This window comes from Arachis ipaensis, chromosome B2 (genome assembly GCF_059453495.1).
Source record: "Arachis ipaensis isolate K30076 ecotype BB chromosome B2, ASM5945349v1, whole genome shotgun sequence".
NCBI lineage: Eukaryota > Viridiplantae > Streptophyta > Magnoliopsida > Fabales > Fabaceae > Arachis > Arachis ipaensis.
Genome location: NC_142437.1, coordinates 104,444,885 through 104,464,909, shown reverse-complemented (window position 1 = coordinate 104,464,909; position 20,025 = coordinate 104,444,885). Strand labels below are relative to the sequence as shown.

Sequence of the window (20,025 nt, the reverse complement as noted above, 5' to 3'; positions counted from 1 at the left end):
ATAACTAAACAAAACTTGAAATTAAACTAGTTTACCAATATGTACAAAAGAGAAAAATAAAAAGGTGTTACCATGGTGGGGTGTCTCCCACCTATCACTTTTATTTATTGTCCTTAAGTTAGACTTATGGGGAGCTCTCATCAAGGTGGCTTGTGCTTGTACTCATCTTTAAACTTCCACGAATGCTTGGACTTCCAATAAGCTCCAACATTCAAAATTAATAGCTCCAAGCTTTGATGAAGTTCCACACAAGCTAAGGGCTCCCAAAATTGATCTCCATATATTCTCGGATCCCAAATCTTATTTCTACACCCATCTTCAAGTTGATCATCATCATTCCAACTGGGTGACAAGCAATCTGAATTCTCACTCAAACAACCAAACAACTTCCTAGACCCAAGAAATTTAGCTCTACACCAACCTTTGCACTTCAACACTAAGCTCTTAACCATAACGTACCTTGAATGGCAATTCCAACTACTTACCATCTCCTTTTTACTCTTAAAGCCACAAAAAGCTCTAAGTTAACCATCCGTCTCAAGCAAACCAAAGTAAAGCTTAGAGATAAGAGATTTACCCACTTGAATGAAAGGATGGATGGTGATGGCTTGGGGAGAGGTGTCTCCAATGGCCTTGCAAGCTCCATTCTCTTGTGTTCTTCTTGATTTACCTCCACCTCTTGGTAGCTTTCTTCCAATTCAATTTTTTCTTTATTGCTTACCAAGGGTATGAGAGGTTGTGCACATTCTTCTTTGACAAGTCCAATGGGAGAGGATTCAATTGTAGATTCAATTGAAGATAAAAACTCAGTAATGATTGAATCCATTTCTTCCAATTCTTCACTCATGACATGCTTTGAAGGTTGTACATCCTCCTCACCATCAAATTCAAACTTCTTGGAAAGAGGCTTTATGACTTGAGGTTCCCATGGAGCTTTCGCATCTCCTAAGTCTTCAACCACTTCTTCCTCTTCAACAATTACAGCTTTCTCCAATTGTTCCAATATAAAATCCCACTCCTTATTCTCCACCAGAGTTTCCAATATCTCTTTCACACTACACTCTTCTATTGATTCTCCACAATTGGCAATGGGAGTGCTTTAAGTGCATGAACTTCATGATTCTAAGTTGGCTTTAATTTTGGCAAGGTTAGCCATGATATCTTCGTGCCTCTTTTGGGCTTCCTCTTGCACCTTTTGACGGATGATTGCTTGAAGCCGATCCATTGCTTCCTTGAGACGATCCCTTGGCTCTTGTTTCACTTGACTAACATAATTGGGATCACTTTGCTCTTGGATCAATGGGTATGGGTATTCTTCCATGGCGGGTTGTGGTGGATAAGAAGGTTCATCATTTGGGAGAAAGGGTTCATAATAGGAAGGTGGTTCATCTTGGTAAGGGTATGGAGATGGTGTATATTGAGGTAGTTCTTGGGAGTAATTGTGTTGGAATTGTTGCGGTTCTATGTATGGTTCATATGGCTCATAAGGTGGTTGGTATGGTGGATAATGATTAGGGTCATATGGAGGTGTTTGATGGTAGGGGGCTTGTGAGTATGGTGGTTCAAAACTATGTTGAGGAGGGGTTCATAGGCATATGGGGGTGGTTGTTGATAATCATAAGGCGGTCCACCATAGCCATTGGATTGGTATGCATCTTGGAATGACTCTTGCTCATAGTACATTGGTGAAGGTTGTTGCCATGAAGATTGATCATATGTTTGAGGCTCCTCCCACCTTTAATTGTTCCATCCTTGATGCATGTTCTCATTGTAGTTTCCATCTCCTACAACATAGTTGTAACCATACTCATAGCCAAAAAGGTGAGAATTCATAGTGGCAAATAAAAATAAAAGCTAACAAAAATAAGCAAAAAAGTCCTAAACCTAACAAAAACTAACAAACAAGCAAAAGGCAAACATATTCACAATAGCCAATAATATAACACCATTGCAGTTCCCCAGCAACGGCGCCAAAAACTTGATAGAGGTTTTTTATGTCGATCTAGAATTCTTTAATAAAATTGAATCACTTCGTTGCAAGTATAGTCTAGAGCAACAACCAATCCTCTATCAAAGTTTAATTTTGGTTGTCACAAGTCCAACCCAATAAAGATAACCGAGAGTATTAGTCCCGGGTCGTTCTTCCTAAGAATCACAATCGAGTGCTCAATTATTGGTTATGAGTTTCACGGGTTTGGTTGATAAAAAAACAAGAATTTAAATAACAATAAAAGTAAATCAACAACTAAAGATAGCAATTACTAAAAAGAGAGGCATTCATGGCAAGGATTGAGAATCTAGGCTTTCTATCCTAGTCATTAATGATCATACAACAATTAACAAGAGCTAATCCCATTTCGTCATCTCCAACATCGGAAGAAGATACAATGTTATCTTCAACATAGGGAGAAAGTCAAATAGGCCTAGTTAATCTCAATCCAAAAGTCCTAATCAAGTCACTAATTGAATTAGCAAGAGATTAGAGTCAATGGAAACAATATTAACTAACAATCCTAGATCACCAACAAAAGTTGGGTATTAATGACTCAAGAGCACCTAATTTCTCTTTCCAAGCCAAGAATGCTCAAAAAGCTACTCTAAAGTCCAACCAAACATTTTGTCAAACACTTGGAAGGCACAAAATAAAAGCATGGTAAAATTGCAAGAAATATAAATTCTACAACTACCCAAAGCAAGAAAATAACAATAGGAACTCAATTAAACATCAAAAGAACATAAAATATGAAATTGCATTAAAGGAAAACGAAATTAACAAAGTGCTCATAACATAAAAACAAAAAAATAAAGGAAATGACAAGTAAAACTAGAAGAGCAATAATGTAAGAAAAATAAATTGCAAGAAAAAGTAGATGAAAACAAGAATTAAACCTAAGTCTAAGAAGAATCTACCCTAAATCTACCCTAATTATAGAGAGAAGAGGGAGCTTCTCTCTCTAGAAAACTACCTAAAGCATGATTCTAACCTAACTAATTGCTCCCCCTTTGTCCCATCTTCAATTCTGCATCAAATAGCCTCAGAAATGAGTTGGATTTGGGCCTTGTTGGCTCAGAAATTGCCTCCAGCGTATTGCCTTTAATGAGGTCACGTGATCAGTGTCACGCATGTGCGTGGTCGACACGTGCGCATCACTTGTCAAATTCCCTCCTCACGCGTACGCGTGGGGTGACGGGTGCGCGTGGCCTTCAATTTAGCAAATCCTCATTTCCTCATGAATTCTCCACTTTGCATGCTTTTTTCTTCACTTTTTCCATCCAATACTTGCCTTATGAACCTGAAATCACTCAACAAACATATCAAGAAATCGAATAAAATTAAAGTGAATTAAATTTAGCTATTTTAAGGGCTAAAAAGCATATTTTTACTCTTAAGCACAAATTAGGGAGAATTACAAAAATCATGCTATTTTATTAAATAAATGTGAGATAAGTTGATAAAATCCCCTAAATTCTACACAAGATAAACCACAAAATTGGGGTTTATCACATAGCTATACATGCAAAGTTACCAAAGAAAAATATTACATACAAAAATGAATGATATACTCCTAAGTCTTAACTTAGAAGTTAAAATAATTACATAATCATTTATAGATTCTCTTAAGCAAAAGCCTCCTAATTGAGATCATAATCTTTTCTTAAATTAAAAAATTACTATTTAAGTGACATAAGATAGTTTTAAAGTTGGATTATATGTAAAAGCCTTGAGATCTTGGCTAGTTGCCCATTGTCGCTTGAATTTGATCACTTCCACATAAACCATCCATCAAAACAAAACAAAAATTAGGAAGAACAACTGCTACTAACATCCCTCGACACACTCCATCATTCTTAAATTTTAAAATTGATATATTCTCTGTAACACCCTACCATACAGAGCTTACGCCTAGGACGTAAATCAAAGGTGGTGAGGCGCTACGAGCTCTAAAATAAAAATACGTATATAGATATAGTTGAAAGAAGTTATAACTATGAGCCTTGAAAAAGAAGTTAAGCAAAATTGAAACAGAAATCACGTCGCTCACGAAAGATAAACGTGGTAGCTAACCGTGGACAGACAAAACACACATATGGATATGATGTATGCCTGTCTTATGGCTGATGATATCATCTGTCGGTTATATAGTCAACCCCGACATGTCCTGGTAGCTAACCGTGGACAGACACACCCATTGCGGAGCAAGCGAGTTTGAGCTACAACCCCTTTGCTACTACCCAATTAACCCAGAGCGAGTGGAAGAACCACTACTACTGCTACTACCCAGGCGGGTTGTTTAAAAACTCAACCTGGAACAAGTGGAATAATCCACTACTGCTGCTACTACCCAGCCGTCACAATCACTGACCTGGAGCAAGCGGGACGATCCTTAATCCTTGCTACTACCCAGGTATCACAAACATACGTCTATTCATTTTTAATCAATTATCATCATTAGCACATCTCAGACATTGACTCGGAGCAAGCGGGACGAACCACAATCCTTGCTACTGCTCAGGTAATTCAAATCTCAAATATCTTTTTCTTTTAAAATCAAAACCACCTCTTTGTAACATTCTCCAAAATCTTCAAAATAATTTTATTTAAAACCAATTACTTTTAAAATTCATTAAGATTCCTCCAAATGTGATTTCTTAATCAAACTCAAAATATAATTCTTTTCTTAATAATTTAAACTCAAACCTAGTTCATTCTTTTTTTAAATAAATCAAAATCAAATAAAATATTCTTCCATCCAAATTAACCAAATACAAAACTTTCCAAAAATTCTCATAAAATTTCGGCAACACCTCTCCTAAAACTCGGACTTTGCCACCCTTATCGGGTCCCATCCAAACCACTCATCATTATATATATATTCAACAAATCTCCACATCCTATCCTCATCATTTACTATCAATATTATTTATCACATTCATTATTCATTTCAAAGCTCATCATTATAATTTAATATCATTCATCAATCATCAATCATTCTCATCATCATTATTCACAATCATTAATAATCAATCATCATGCATTTCAACCACCCACTCAATAATTTCCAACAATGAATTACTAAACCTTAACCTTCCGTATTATACAACTTATCTTATGGTCATCTAGCCTATGTTTTCACAAGACATTATATATTACATACGAGAAACCAAAATCATACCTTGGCTGATTCCTCCCTAAACCCGAAACACCTCAATTATCCACCGTTCCTCAAGCTCCAAAGCTCTAACTCCTCACCAATTGAATTTTCAGCTCTCAGGATTCAATTCCAAGCTTCTAATATCCACCAATTTAACTCTAATTCAACAAGATACACGATCTAATTCATACAATATCACAATAATCAACTTTGAGCTCATTAAATCACTGATTTACAACGGTTAGGATTTTCTTACCATTACCCACGATTCAAATGGACAAAATCTGGTGATTATTCACTGCTAGAGTACCCCTAAACTATCAAAATCACAAAATCTCTCAATACTAAAACTCAAAATTATGAATTAAAGAGGGGAGAAATGGGTGAGAAAACGTGATTTTCTTACCAAATTGTTTGGTAGATTTTGTAGAGGATTTTGAGACGAATGTGTGGCCACTGACGGCTCATCAACCGAAACTCCGGATTGAAAGTTACAGGAGATAGAAGTTGGTGGCGAATACCATTTCCGTTTCCCCAAATCACCGCTCTCTCTCTTTTCCTCTCTTCACTTAACAACGTAAAACCCTTTTTGCTTTGAGGAGAAGTGGCTGAAGCCACATATAAGAGGGTGAATCGATTGGGCCTTGGGGCCCGTTATGGGTCCGGTTCAATCAGTTCGGTCCGTTGGTTTGATTTTAGACCAAAATTTTTAAAATTAGTGTCAAAATTTATATTTTAATTATTCATACTTCATGAAATTATAAAATTTAATTTTTTAATTTCTTTAAATAATAATTAATTTATTGGTTAATTGTTTACTAATTGCTTGGGGTTTACATCCTACCCCCTTAACAAAAATTTTCGCCCTTGAAAATTTGCTCTCGAATCTTCGTATATGCTTCCTCAAATTCAACCGACCTCATATCATTCATTCTACCATTCTCCAACATCAATTCAAACACTAATTCACATCTCTCCTTCATATACACAACATTATAAACTTAACCGACTTCAAGCCTATACCGTATTCATCTGTTTCACTCTTAGCTTCATCTAGCCCTTTTCGTTAGATAGTCAGATATTTAACTTGTCTCATCTCTTATAAAACCTTCCTCAACTTTCATCCGAAAATACCTCTAAAAATCCCAACATCTTCCAATTTCTTTTCAAGTTCATCATTCAAAACTCATCTATTCCGTCGATCATTCATCAACATTTTACATATTCTATATAATCCCTCAACCAAACTAACAACTCCACAATCAAAACACTCACTCAATCCAACACTAATCATATTCACATACATCTCAACCACTTCCCTTTATCATCCTTATTCATTATCAAACTCATGATTACTATCAACCATTACCAACATCACATATATACATACATATTCCACCAAATTCACCATTTAGAGCATTCGAGCCTATCTTATAGTTACCCTCTAAATACCCCATTTTGTGCCCACTTGTTATCAAATCCAATCCTATACCTGTGACCATATCCATAACCTATTCCAAGTAAATCTAATATCACTGTCACAATCAAAATTAGTTACGTTGAAATCAGTATCTGTATTGACCTGCTAAACCTTTCAGGCACATAAAACCTAAAGTATTTCTAATCATCTCTTACTACTCCTCATTGCAACTATCCGGTGTCAATATTACCGCAAGCTTCTGCTGTGCCACTTTAATCTCAAATCACTAAGGACTTACTTATCTATCAATGTCAACTAAAACTTTCCTTAAACCTCTTTACGTCACTAACTAAACGTAGCCCACCTCACCAGTGCAACCATAAAGTCTACCATATCACCTCGCTTACATCCATGAGTCGTCGTTTGGGTTTTGTCCACACCGAACGAGTGATATTAAGTGATCAGTCTTAATATCTCAAGTCTAGTTCTTCGAATCTCCAAAAGTATTCTCATGAACATGTATGCTATATATGTCAAGCAGACATCCTAAATAGCATGTACACACACCCAAAGTATGCTTAGAAGCATAGTCAGTCCATTCCTCAGGCTCTACAAGAACGAACTGCTCTGATACCATAATGTAAAACCCTACCACACAGAGCTTATCCCTAGGATGTAAATCAAAGGTGGTGAGGCGTTACCACCTCTAAAATAAAAAATACGTACATAGATATAGTTGAAAAAAGTTATAATTATGAGCCTTGAAAAAGAAGTTAAGCAAAACCGAAACAGAAATCGCGTCCTCATGAAAGATAAGCATGGACGGATAAGCAAGATCGAAAGGAAAGCTAAAAGACCATAAATATAGATTAGAATTTCAAAATACAAATATCAAGCTCCAAACTCGACCTGCAAAGCAAAGGCCGGCTAGAGGATATATATATATATATATATATATACCCAAAATATTCCATACTCGTAAAACTGACAACCTATTTCTCCAAGTCAACCTCTAAGAGGGACAAGCATAAAATACAAGATGGAGAATCTATATACATATATAAACATAAATAAAATACAGCTCTAAGTCCCCAGAGTTCTTCGCTTCCACAAAGTCTCCAGAATGCTCAGTGAGGTACACCCTAGTAAAGTCAGAGGCAATCTTAGAACTACGACACTCAGATTTAAATCTTAAAGTTTATAAATTGAAAACCATAAATAGAGTAGGTTATCTAAGGTTCTTATTTCTAATTCATTTCTAACTTAAGCCCTAATTTCTGCCTTCCACCAATCCTCCAAAACTCTGGTGCATAGACAAGCAATACAAACAAAGCAAACACAAGTAGGATACAGATACAGCAGGTAGCAAATAAAGCAAGTAAGCATAATAATCACATAGGTAAGCCCAATTAATGCACAATAGACAAAACACACATATGGATATGATGTATGCATGTCCTATGGCTGATGATATCATCTGTCGGTTATATAGTCAACCCCGACATGTCCTGGTAGCTAACCGTGGACAGAAACACCCATTGCGGAGCAAGCGAGTTTGAGCTACAACCCCTTTGCTACTACCCGATTAACCTAGAGCAAGTGGAAGAACCACTACTACCGCTACTACCCAGGCGGGTGTTTAAAAACTCAACCTGGAGCAAGTGGAATAATCCACTACTGCTGCTACTACCCAGCCGTCACAATCACTGACCTGGAGCAAACGGGATGATCCACAATCCTTGATACTGCCCAGGTATCACAAACATACATCCATTCATTCTTAATCAATTATCATCATTAGCACATCTCAGACATTAACCCGGAGCAAGCGGGACGAACCACAATCCTTACTGCTACCCAGGTAATTCAAATCTGAAATAACTTTTTTTTTTTAAAATCAAAACCACCTCTTTGTAACATTCTCCAAAATCTTCAAAATAATTTTATTTAAAACTAATTACTTTTGAAATTCATTAAGATTCCTCCAAATGTGATTTCTTAATCAAACTCAAAATATAATTCTTTTCTTAATAATTTAAACTCAAACCTAATTCATTCTTTTTTAAAATAAATCAAAATCAAATAAACTATTCTTCCATCCAAATTAATCAAATACAAAATTTCCCAAAAATTCTCATAAAATTTCAGCAGCACCTCCCCTAAAACTCGGACTTTATCACTCTTCTCGGGTCCCATACAACAAATCTCCACAACCTATCCTTATCATCATTTACTATCAATATTATTTATTACATTCATTATTCATTTCAAAGCTCATCATTATAATTCAATATCATTCATCAATCATCATCATTATTTACAATCATTAATAATCAATCATCATGCATTTCAACCACCCACTCAATAATTTCCAACAACAAATCACTAAATCTCAACCTTCCATATCATACAACTTATCCTATGGTCATCTAGTCTATGTTTTCACAAGACATTATATATTACATACGTGAAACCAAAACCATACCTTGGCCGATTCCTTCCTAATCCCGAAACACCTTAATTATCCACCGTTCCTCAAGCTCCAAAGCTCTAACTCCTCACTAATTGAATTTTCAGCTCCCAGGATTCAATTCCAAGCTTCCAATATCCACTAATTTAACTCCATTTCAATAAGATACACGATCTAATGCATACAATATCACAATAATCAACATTGAGCTCACTAAATCACCGATTCACAAGGGTTAGGATTTTCTTACCATTACCCACGAGTCAAATGAACAAAATCTGGTGATTATCCACCACTAGAGTACCCCTAAACCATTAAAATCACAAAATCTCTCAATACTAAAACTTAAAATCACGAATTAAAGAGGGAAGAAATGGGTGCAAAAATGATTTTCTTACCAAATTGTTTAGTGGGTTTTGTAGAGAATTCCGAGACGAACATGTGGCCACTGACGGCTCGTCAATCGAAACTCCGGATTGAAAGTTGCGAGCGACAGAAGTTGGCGGTAAATACCGTTTTCGTTTCCCTAAATCACCACTCTCTCTCTTTTCCTCTCCTCACTCAGCAGCGTAAAACCCTTTTTGCTTTGAGGAGAAGTGGCTGAAGCCACTTATAAGAGGGTGAATTGGTTGGGCCTTGGTCCTATTATGGGCCCGGTTCAATCGGTTCGGTTCAGTCCATTATCCAATTTTGGGCCAAACTTTTTAAAATTAGTGCAAAAGGTAATATTTTAATTATTCCTACTTCATAAAATTATAAAATTTAATTTTTTAATTTCTTTAAATATTAATTAATTAATTTATTAATTGTTTACTAATTACTCGGTGTTTTAGATTCTCTATGTCCCGGTGTCCTTATACAAACCTAAAAGGAGATTTTGAAATAATTAACTATATTTTACAACCATCAAAACCTAAACCTCCCCCTTCTAACGAATTGGTTAATTACCAAGCTTTTCATTTCACTAAATAAATATTATCCAATCGACCAAAGCCTTAATCACTACAAGCTTACATTTAAATCGAAGTAGAGATATAATAAAAAAATTTTAAATTGGATTTAACACAGAAAAGATCCTAGTTTTATCTAATTCAATACAACAAAGGATTAAAAAACTATTGCTGACAAAAAAGTAAAAAGAATTACTAAAAAAACACAAAAATGTAAAAAATGACAGAAGTAGAATAAATTAAAAAAATACACACAATTAAAAATGTAGAAAAAAGCTGAAAATACAGAAAAGATTGAAAAATCACAACTTATTAATATAAGCAACCCAAAATATAAATTAAAAATTAAGAATGATTGTAAATCATGCTCATTACCTAGAGTAGTAGCCAACAAATTTTGTTGTTGTGTAAACACATGCGGTGATGCAACATTATGTAAAATGACGCTGACATAGTCAAAAATACAACCGCCGAAATATTCCTTTGCTTTGCAATGGCTACGGGCCACCGCAACTCCACACACCCGATGATCACACTCACTGGAAGCTCAAGCCAGTCTAGAAGCTCCTTTACCTTGATTAAAAATAAACATGCAAAACAACTCAAACCCTCGGTAAAGAAAACACAGCTGAAATTTTCAAATCAAAAAGATAAAAACTTAAGAAGCAAAGGGACTGTAAAGATGGATCAAGAAGATAAATTCACCTTCCAGGCCTGTATTCAAGTATAAGACTGTAAAGATGGACGAAGAAGTCTTGCAAATTAACATTCAGAGCATCAAGATTACTCCTCATCACTTTAAAAGCAACAATACAACATTGGAGACGTTCGGTCACAATAAAAATTTTGGACACTTCTTAGAATTGTTGCCTGAGTTTCTACCATCAGAAACAAGTACTTTGAGATGGTTCATTAGGTCTTGCATGAAGTCAAGGTCAATTAAATCTAAAATTTTTCCCAGTCTTTTGAGATAAGGAGCAAACAATAGAGGGATTCCACTGTAGCAGATGATGCCCCAGTATTTACTTCAGACTTGAAAAAGAAAGTAAAGAAAATTATGATCCATTTAAACAAAATATGACCAGCAACTACCCAAAAATTAAATACAACATAAGAGAAACATAAACAATGCGAAAGAAAAAGAATGAAAATTTTTTAATTAGAAAAATAAAGAAAAGAAAATTGTAAGATATAACAATATATGAAACCAGCAAAAAGATATATAAAGCATCAAGTTTAAACTGACATATCACTATGTTTGGATATTAGAAGGGAGTCTTGATACTTTTTTGAGCATCATATGCAAGAAATGCTCACATACTATTACTAAACCCTATGCATATACCCATATGCTTGCACAACGGAGTAGAGAGACTTCACAGACTCATAATGAAGTTCAATAGGATTTGCAGCCCTTACAGAGGGCCAGCTGCCGGCAGGGGCATAAGGTACTCCTCAGCACAAGTGCAAGAAACACATTAGAAAGTTCAAGTAAAGCAATTGATAAGCATCTCATCCAATAAACAGTAGAGTTTTTAGGTGTATCTGAATCTCTGTTCTCTTTCTTATATTGCACTCCTCAAACACATCTAAATGTCTCAAAATTAAAATTTTTTAATAATTAATAGTTTTTCAAGAAAAATAGGTTTCTTTTTCCCCATTTTAAAAAATAAATAATAAAAAAATAAAAATGGTCACATCCTATCAATCCAACAACCAATGGTGCCTCACTATAACACAAATACACAAACATATTATATAAATACAAACCTGGTGCTATAACATGCATTGTGTGCTTCAAAATGCAAAAATATGTATCAAACACGGGAAAGAGTGTTTCAGAGTGCATTCGTCTCCTCTCCATAACATATAGGGCAAACGATGTAACCTTGTAGTCAGCTTCAACGTATAGAAAGCCTGAATTCAATCTTATCTCAAACAATAACCAGAACAATCATAATAAGTGATTTATATATAAAATTACCTCCTCTTTTGTCTTAGCGATCAATTCATGCTTACATCTCTTATTGTCATTATCTGGGAACTGATTTGATGCCTCCATGTTTATTCTCTTCTTATTTTTCTTGTTTTTAAATTTCTAATCATTGTCTTTCTTCTCAGACATCCCAAGATCTTCATCAAATGAAAGAGATAAAAACACCTGAAGCATTATAAAATTACAAACATTGCTCAACATCTTTGTGTTGAATGAAAAACCTTCCACAAAAATGTTAATGAGTTTTACAAAGAGCATTTATGATTCTATCACTCTATCAGTTTATAAAGCACATCATCAACTTATTAGAGAAATAGAAAATTGACGAAGTACAAAATTCAAACATAAAATAGAACTAAATGAAATAGCAACTCCCATAAGAAACGAAACCCGTTCATTGGAATCAGGATGCAACTAACAATTATTAGCCTTGATATAAGTTAACTTTTATAAAATAAAATAGTTCAAACCCTGGACAAAGAAAATGCAGCTGAAAATCCCAAATAAAAAAGATAAAAAATTTAGAAGTAGGGATCGAGAAAATGCGTACATGAGGGGGAAGCCGGTTGAGATCTCGGAGCAAAATGTGTCAACCAAGTTATTGAGGTTCCAAAGAGTGTCACTCGTTCAGAGTTGCCAGAATCCCACCGGCGTCATCACTATCATTGTGCTCTTAGACGACGAATTCGAGTAGCTACGGTTAGGATTGTGGGTGGGGATCGTAGCGATTGGTGAGCTCAGAACAATAAAGGAAGAAATTGGCGAAGATTAAAGAGAAATATGAACTGGAAGGAAAAAAACTAGGTTGAAGAGCTAGGGTTTAGGAGTGAGAGTGTGTGTGTGAGAGAGAGAGAGAGAGAGAGAGAGAGAGAGAGAGCGAGAGAGAGAGAGAGAGCGAGAGAGAGAGAGAGAGAGGGAGGGAGGGAGGGAGGGAGGGAGGGAGGGAGGGAGAGAGAGAGAGCGCGCGCGACCGAGAGAAACCTTCCAAATTGCTTTGCCTTGCTGGTGCTCGTGATCCCGTTCAGACACGCCGCAGAAGAAGCCCATTGCAGTGCCGATAACTGTAGCATCGCAGGGGATGGCAATGATGGCAGAAGGTGAGTGCTTAAGAATCGGGAGAACCACTCTATTGTCGTTCATCTTGCGCCTCTTGGTCGAACTCCCTCCTCCGGACGAGACACTGCTTTCCACTACAATGATCAAATTATCGAAATTCAGCTCTGAATAGGAATTACTGCTTCTATTGAGTTGAATAACTTCTGAGCCAGGAGGATTCGGTGAAACGACACTAGTTCAGGTCCTCCGCGCAGGGACATTAAGAACCCCGCCAGCGACCTCTCGATTCCAAGGACATCTTTGCTCATTGTTTCTTCACGAATATTTATCCTCCAAAGCCAAAAGAGGATTGAGTCGAAGAAATCATCAAAATAAGAACGAGAGAGAGAGAGAGAGAGAGAGAGAGAGAGAGAGAGAGAGAGAGAGAGAGAGAGAGAGAGAGAGAGAGAGAGAGAGAATTGGGAGAAAAAAAATTGGGACCGCAAGGTTTAGAAATTGGATGAAGAAAGGGCATCTGAGTTTTAGAGAAAAAAATTAAAGAAGGGGTAAGATGGGAAGGAAAAGAGAGAAGGAGGAGAATGGGCAGCAAGTAACTTACCTACTCTCTTTGACTTCACCCTCTTCTCTGAGCATGCGTAGCCTGACAATGCGTGGAGAATGTAGATCTCCTTCCATGTGCTTTCTGTTTTTTATTTTAAAGAAAACTCCAAAATTCCAAAAAAATTCTACGTCGGTGATGATTCTTCCTGAATTTTAGTTTATATAGATTAAGATAATTTACAATAATAAATTAAATAAGGTTTAAAATTACACAAATATCCTAAATCCTAGAATATTTCTATGTAAATCGAGTTATTTGGATTCGATTTACTACTTATGTAGCTTATTGACATTTATTAACTAGTAAAAAACATCAATAAGCTGGATAAATAGTATATATGTTGTAGAAGTAGTAAATCGAATTAACTAGATAGTAAATCGAATCTAGTTAATTCGATTTACTACTTCTGCAGCATATATATAGTAAATCGAATCAAGTTGATCCGATTTACTACTATTATAGCTAAATCAAATCTAATTGATTTGATTTACATAGAAATATTCTAGGACAGACATGTAACAAAAATTGATTTAGGACATATGTATAATTTTAAACCCCATTTAGTTTATTAATGTAAATTGCCCCTTTTATTAGCGCAATGCATAACAAAAGACGTTTCTAGGCTATGGTATGTGTGGCATTCCTTTCAGGAGATAAGCTAAGGTTATAAAAATCAAACCGGTCAATAAACTGATGGAGTTTTTGGTTTAATGGTTTGGAAGTTTAACCAAGTTCAATTGGTTTAATTAAATATTTAAATTCAATGATTTTTAAACTAATAAAATTCAAAATTTTGTAATTTTATATAATAACTTGTTCATATTTTATCATTAAAAATTCATAAAATATATTTTTTAAATAACTTCTAAATTCCAATAAAGTAATCACTAATCAAGTAATCAGTAACAATACTCATCACATCAGCAACAAACATTCGAATAAGAATTTTTAACAATAATTTCTAATAATTTGAAACAATGAAAAACACAAACTTATATAGAAATTTTAACAGACTTTTAATAAAGTATTCAACATCAAAAGTTCAAAATCTAAAAACAGAAAATTCAGCATCCAAAGCCAAGAGAATTCAAAAATAGAAAAATTAAACAAAACAAAACCCAAACTAGATTTAGAATAATTTCAACAACAAACCCCGCCTCAGAATACAAAATTAACAACAACATTCAAATCAACCATAAACCCCAACTCAAAACTCTATCAACAAAATTAACTCAAACAAATTAATTCAGCAAAAAAAAATCAACAAAATCATTCAAATCAGCTATCAACTATATTTCAAAAAAATCACTTGTAATCTATAGTGTGTTTCTGGGTGTGGAACATTTGAAGCTTCTTTTTCAGTTTCAAAGTTACAAGTTCCTATCTTCCTAAAATAATGGCTATACTTTCTCTCAGAAAATCAGCAACAACACAAATTGAACCAATAGTGCCTACCGACAACGAGGGAGGAAGAAAAGTGATAGCGAGGGAGGAAGGGTGTGACCTCGGACAAAGAGAGAAGGGACTTGAAGACAGAGGCTTTAGCGCATGTATGTCGAACATGTTGTCGCATTAGCCATGCATGTACGTCGAAAGCGTGTGCAGAAATCTATATGCAATCCGCCCAACTTTCTTGGTACCTATTCCCCCTATATTGCTCAGCATGGCTGTCTTTAGCACATGTAGAGTATCAACCCGGTTGGTGCGCAACGTGACAGTCTTATCAGACTCGAAAATTACTCCTTCATCACGGTGTTTGGCTACCCTATTGGAATAAACCACAAAAAAAAAAAGATTATTCTCCATCAGAACAAAATGAAAAGAAGAGGAAGAAAAAATTGCTTTGTGAATTGTGAGGAATGGTTGTGAGATGGGCTCTATAAATAGATTTATTCTCCAACATATCTTGGGTGCAAAGACACCTAAACCATAATACACATATCCAAGGTGTTGAGACCCAAATTATACCATTGGCTAAAATCTCGGATGCTGAGGCGGAAATTAGAGAATTGTGTTTATATCGGATGCTGAGACCCCTTTTTGAGTTTTCACATATCTCGAGTACTCAGTTCCTGATCTCTCCTGTAACATATATCCCGGGTGCACCTAAGATATATCTCGGCATTGTCCGGTCACAGCACAGAGTCTCTGACGCCAAGATATACTCAAATTTAATTATACTCTTCAACATCCATCATTTGTACGCATACGCATTTTTATAAATACCTCACAATTTGTGTATTTCTATCATTTATATATTTATTTAATTTAAATAAAAAATATCTTAGCTACATTTCTTAGTGGAGCTCTTAAAGAAGAGAAAGCCCTAGTCTGAACTCCGAATCACCCCACCCCACCGGCCCATCCCATCCCACCTCTCTCACTCACTCTCTTCTCTCTATCCCTAACGGCATACACACATACCACGGAGCTGGCCACTGGGAGCTCACCTCGACATCACTGCCACTGCATGCTTGCTGCCTTCGACGCGCCTCTTATAACACCCTCACTATCAGAATGTCACGCTTCCGATTGCACTACTCTAATAACTCGGATATTACGAGGAATTTAAATATATTTAATACTAAGATAGGAGCCTGGCTAAAATTTAAAACCGTACAGCCTTCCAAAAGACTTTTTGTTGGAAACATAAATACATACTCACAAAACATATACTACACTTAACAAGAATATGTATATATATTTATATAATATTGACTTACAAGCATTACATAATATAAATCCTATCCCTCTTACAAAATGTGTAAAGATAAAGGCGAGAGAAAAAACATAATATCTAAAGCAATACAATATATCATATAAACAGAAAACAAAATAAACTCTTCGAGAATTCTTCATCCGTATCCTGAAAAGAAAACACCTGTAGGGGAGTGAGAACATTGTCCTCGCTGGTTCTCACTATAGGGTTAGAGAATTGCTATAATAGGATACATAAAATAAATTTATTTTTAGAGTACAGTGACCATTGTTCGCCTTATGTATCGTTTCAAAAACCAAAGGTTTACATTCAAAAATTTGAAATCCTTTTTAAAAGAGAAATCCGTTTATTCTTCAAAACCTAAAACCTATTGTGTGAAAATTTAAAAGTTTTCCTAGACAGTATGAATGACCAAGCTGTTCCAAGTATAGGTTCATTAAGTCTATACTGAACCATTTTAATTTTTCATATTTTACTAAACCAAAAGCTCAGACCAATCACGGCCTCCGGTCCATCACATAAACAATCACGGTCTCAGGCCTAAACAACCCAGTCAACATCCAAAATCACCACAATCAAACCAATTTCAGTTACAAACACAAGTAGAGAGATTCAAACACAAATAAAGCAGTTACATCAAGTATAGCAATTAGCAGTTAACATAATTATTTATATAGGCAAACCAATTACAAGTTGTATACCCAAACAATGTCACATAGATGCATATGATGAATGTCTATCCTATTGGTTCGTGATATCACTTGTCGTTCCATAAATGCCAACCCGACACGTTCTTTCAAATGTCCCTTTTCTATCACGTCCGAGGATATAGCGCCTGACATGCTTTTGTTCCGAGGATATAGTGCCTGGCACACTATTGTTCCGAGGATATAGTGTCCGGCACAATTGCATGCATAATTCCGAAGATATAGTGCCTGACACACTCTTACGGCATAAAAGATTATCCATCGTAATTCAACCCAAGGATATAGTGCCATGCACACTATCGGTCCAAGGATATAGTGCCTGGCACACTTTCAATATCCAACAATTCCATTGTCCCTTTCCAAGTTCCAAAACTCATCATTAGTTTTCCAATTTCTCAAATCCATTTCCTTTAAAACTAAAAACCTATTTCCTTGGTAATATTCTCCAAAACTCCAAACAATTTCAAAATCATATCAATTGTAAATCTCATCCAACAGTTATCAAAATCATTCATTTTAAATCAGGATTTGGTAATGAAATTTCTCAACAGAGTCTCAAAACTTTAGGAGAGAACAACCTAGCTCAATTCCTTAAAAATTTATTAAAAACTCTTAAAATCATAGCTTCTTAGTTTAAGTAAATAAAATAGAATTTATTATAAAACCGAATCATATAAGTCACAAGTCCCAAACCCATTTCAAAACTAATTCACTTAAATTGAAACCAATCCGTTTAAATCAAAATCACTTTCAGGTTCGCTCTTAAAACCAATTCTCTGACTTCTTCCAAAACGTCACAAACGCAATTATTCAATCAAAGTCCAATTTCTTTTAAATAATTCAATTCACAACATAATTCATTATTTTCTTAAATAATTCAAGTAAAATACTATAATTCATTAATTCTTAAATTCTTAATATTCTAAATAATATTTCAAACAAGGTCTCAGATTTTATAGAAATTTTGGCAACACCTCCCCTAAAGCTTAGACTTTGCCACCCTTTTTGAGTCCTAACCAAATCATTCTGTAACCCTTTCCAATGGGTTCAAAACCAAATCAGTTCAAAATCAAGCTGGTTCCAACAATTCATATCTTAAGGAAATCAATTCAAAATCCAATCATTTTCTTTGAATTAAACTCATTTTCAAAACTTTAAAGAATCAATTCAGCAACCACCAGTTTAACAAAATCAATCAATAATTAAATCAAGCAACAATCATATTCATCCAAAATAGCCAAACAATACATAAGACTTATACAATCACTGGAAAATGTATTTCTCACATCAATATCTACTTATAACAACTCCAAATTATAAAATTGAGTTTTTTTAGAAAAAGCCCTTACCTCGATTGTCGAAACTCGAAAACTCTAAAACGCGTCACAACTCATTTTCTCTCGTCCTGCAATTGCGGCAACCGCAACCTCAACTCCAAGCCACTTTCTCAGCAACCACAATGACTCTAATTGCAACATATACTAATCAGGACTCGACTCTACATTACCAAAACTTCAGAGTTTATGACCAAATATAATGGAATACAAACGCAGGGGTTTTCGAAACATAAACACTTACTATAATAACAAAACAAAGCAGCTGCGACTCTGAATCGACCCGGCAGTAGCTCCGACAATAACCTCAAGCGACAACAGCGAGCAAAAACCCCGATGACAGCGACTGTAACAATCACGCAGCGTTAATAATCTTCCCGGAACCCAAAAGAACATAAACCAAACTTAAAACCCCTTACCGGCAGTGGTCATCAGCGATGGCAGCAGGGTTCTTCGGCGACAAGAGCTTGGCGGCGCACCCCCATCAACGGCAGGGGCAGCTCCGCGATGGTTCTTCTCCTTCGAAGCGGCTCGCTCTCCTTATCGCGATAATGCGGCGACGTTGGTGGCGTGCAGACCAATGACGACTCCCCACAGACAGCGACTGGGTGGCGCGACTCCTTCCCCCATAGCGGTTCTCTCTCTCGCCTCAGGTCTGATCCGCGACAGTGATGGCTTCACTGACAGCAACGGCGATGACGGCACGACGGCGGCGTGGCTCCCTCTCCTCGTGGCTCTGGCGGCAGCAGCAGCGCGACCTTCTCTCTCTTCTCCCCTTTTCGTCCCTTTCCTGCGGCTCCCTTCACCTCTCTTCCCTTTCTTTCTTCTTTCTTCCTTCTTCCGTCTGTTTCCCGTTTTCCCTCTAACCGTGAGTGTGTGTGTGTTTGAGTGAAGAAGAGTGTGACTGGAAAAATTAGGGTTAGGTTTAATTTTGAAAAAAAATTAGGGATTTTATGACTAATATAGGTAATTTGATAGAATTAGAGGGTAGAGTAGTAAATTAAAAACCTAATTTAACCAAATAATAATTATATATGAAAATATCGTTTATTTATTAACTTGTAAATTATTTCTAAATAAGTATTCTAAATTAAAATATAAGATAATATAATTAATTTTTTTAATGTAAAGATTAGAGTATTAAATTCTAAAATATCAATTATTTAAATTAAATCATATAAAATTCTCATTATTTTTGAAATTCTAAAACTTTAAGGTGTAAATAGAAAGATACTCAATAATTATAAAGTTTGAACAAAAATTTTAATTTATTTCAATTGAATAATTATCTCCAATAATTTTTGATAATCAAAACTGTCTTTAATTATCTTCAATAAAATAATTTTTGAAATTAAAACTACAAATAAATAATTAAATTTTTCTAAAAGTTCTGGGTCTTACACCTCTCTCCTCCGTATGAGCTCGGCTACTCGCACGTCTCTTGCCTCCCTGCTCGAGCTGTGCTTCACTGCTTCTTGTTTGTCAGCTTGTGTCGTCGCCTGTCCTCGCTATCACTGCACCCACCACCCCGCCTCTCTCCTCCGTCTTTGCTCGGCTTCTCGCGTCTCGCCACTCCTCCTTCGCCTCTCTCCTTCATCGCGTCTCTGCTCGAGCTGTGT

General features: G+C 35.7%; 1 long non-coding RNA gene across 5 annotated transcripts; it reads right to left on the bottom strand.

Annotated features, from left to right (window-relative positions):
* Positions 1-2,731: 2,731 nt before the first annotated feature.
* On the bottom strand, positions 2,732-19,339 carry LOC107625631 (uncharacterized). Of its 5 annotated transcripts, XR_015904813.1 has the most exons (8): positions 18,826-19,327; positions 18,651-18,752; positions 18,422-18,537; positions 11,978-12,154; positions 11,764-11,910; positions 10,699-11,025; positions 10,369-10,566; positions 2,732-3,293 (listed from the first exon to the last, which is right to left on the bottom strand). It is a non-coding gene; the product is annotated as an uncharacterized LOC107625631 (long non-coding RNA). The 5 variants fall into 5 exon arrangements; XR_015904811.1 differs by having other exon boundaries at positions 11,764-12,154; XR_015904812.1 differs by having other exon boundaries at positions 2,787-3,293; positions 10,699-11,910.
* Positions 19,340-20,025: the final 686 nt, after the last annotated feature.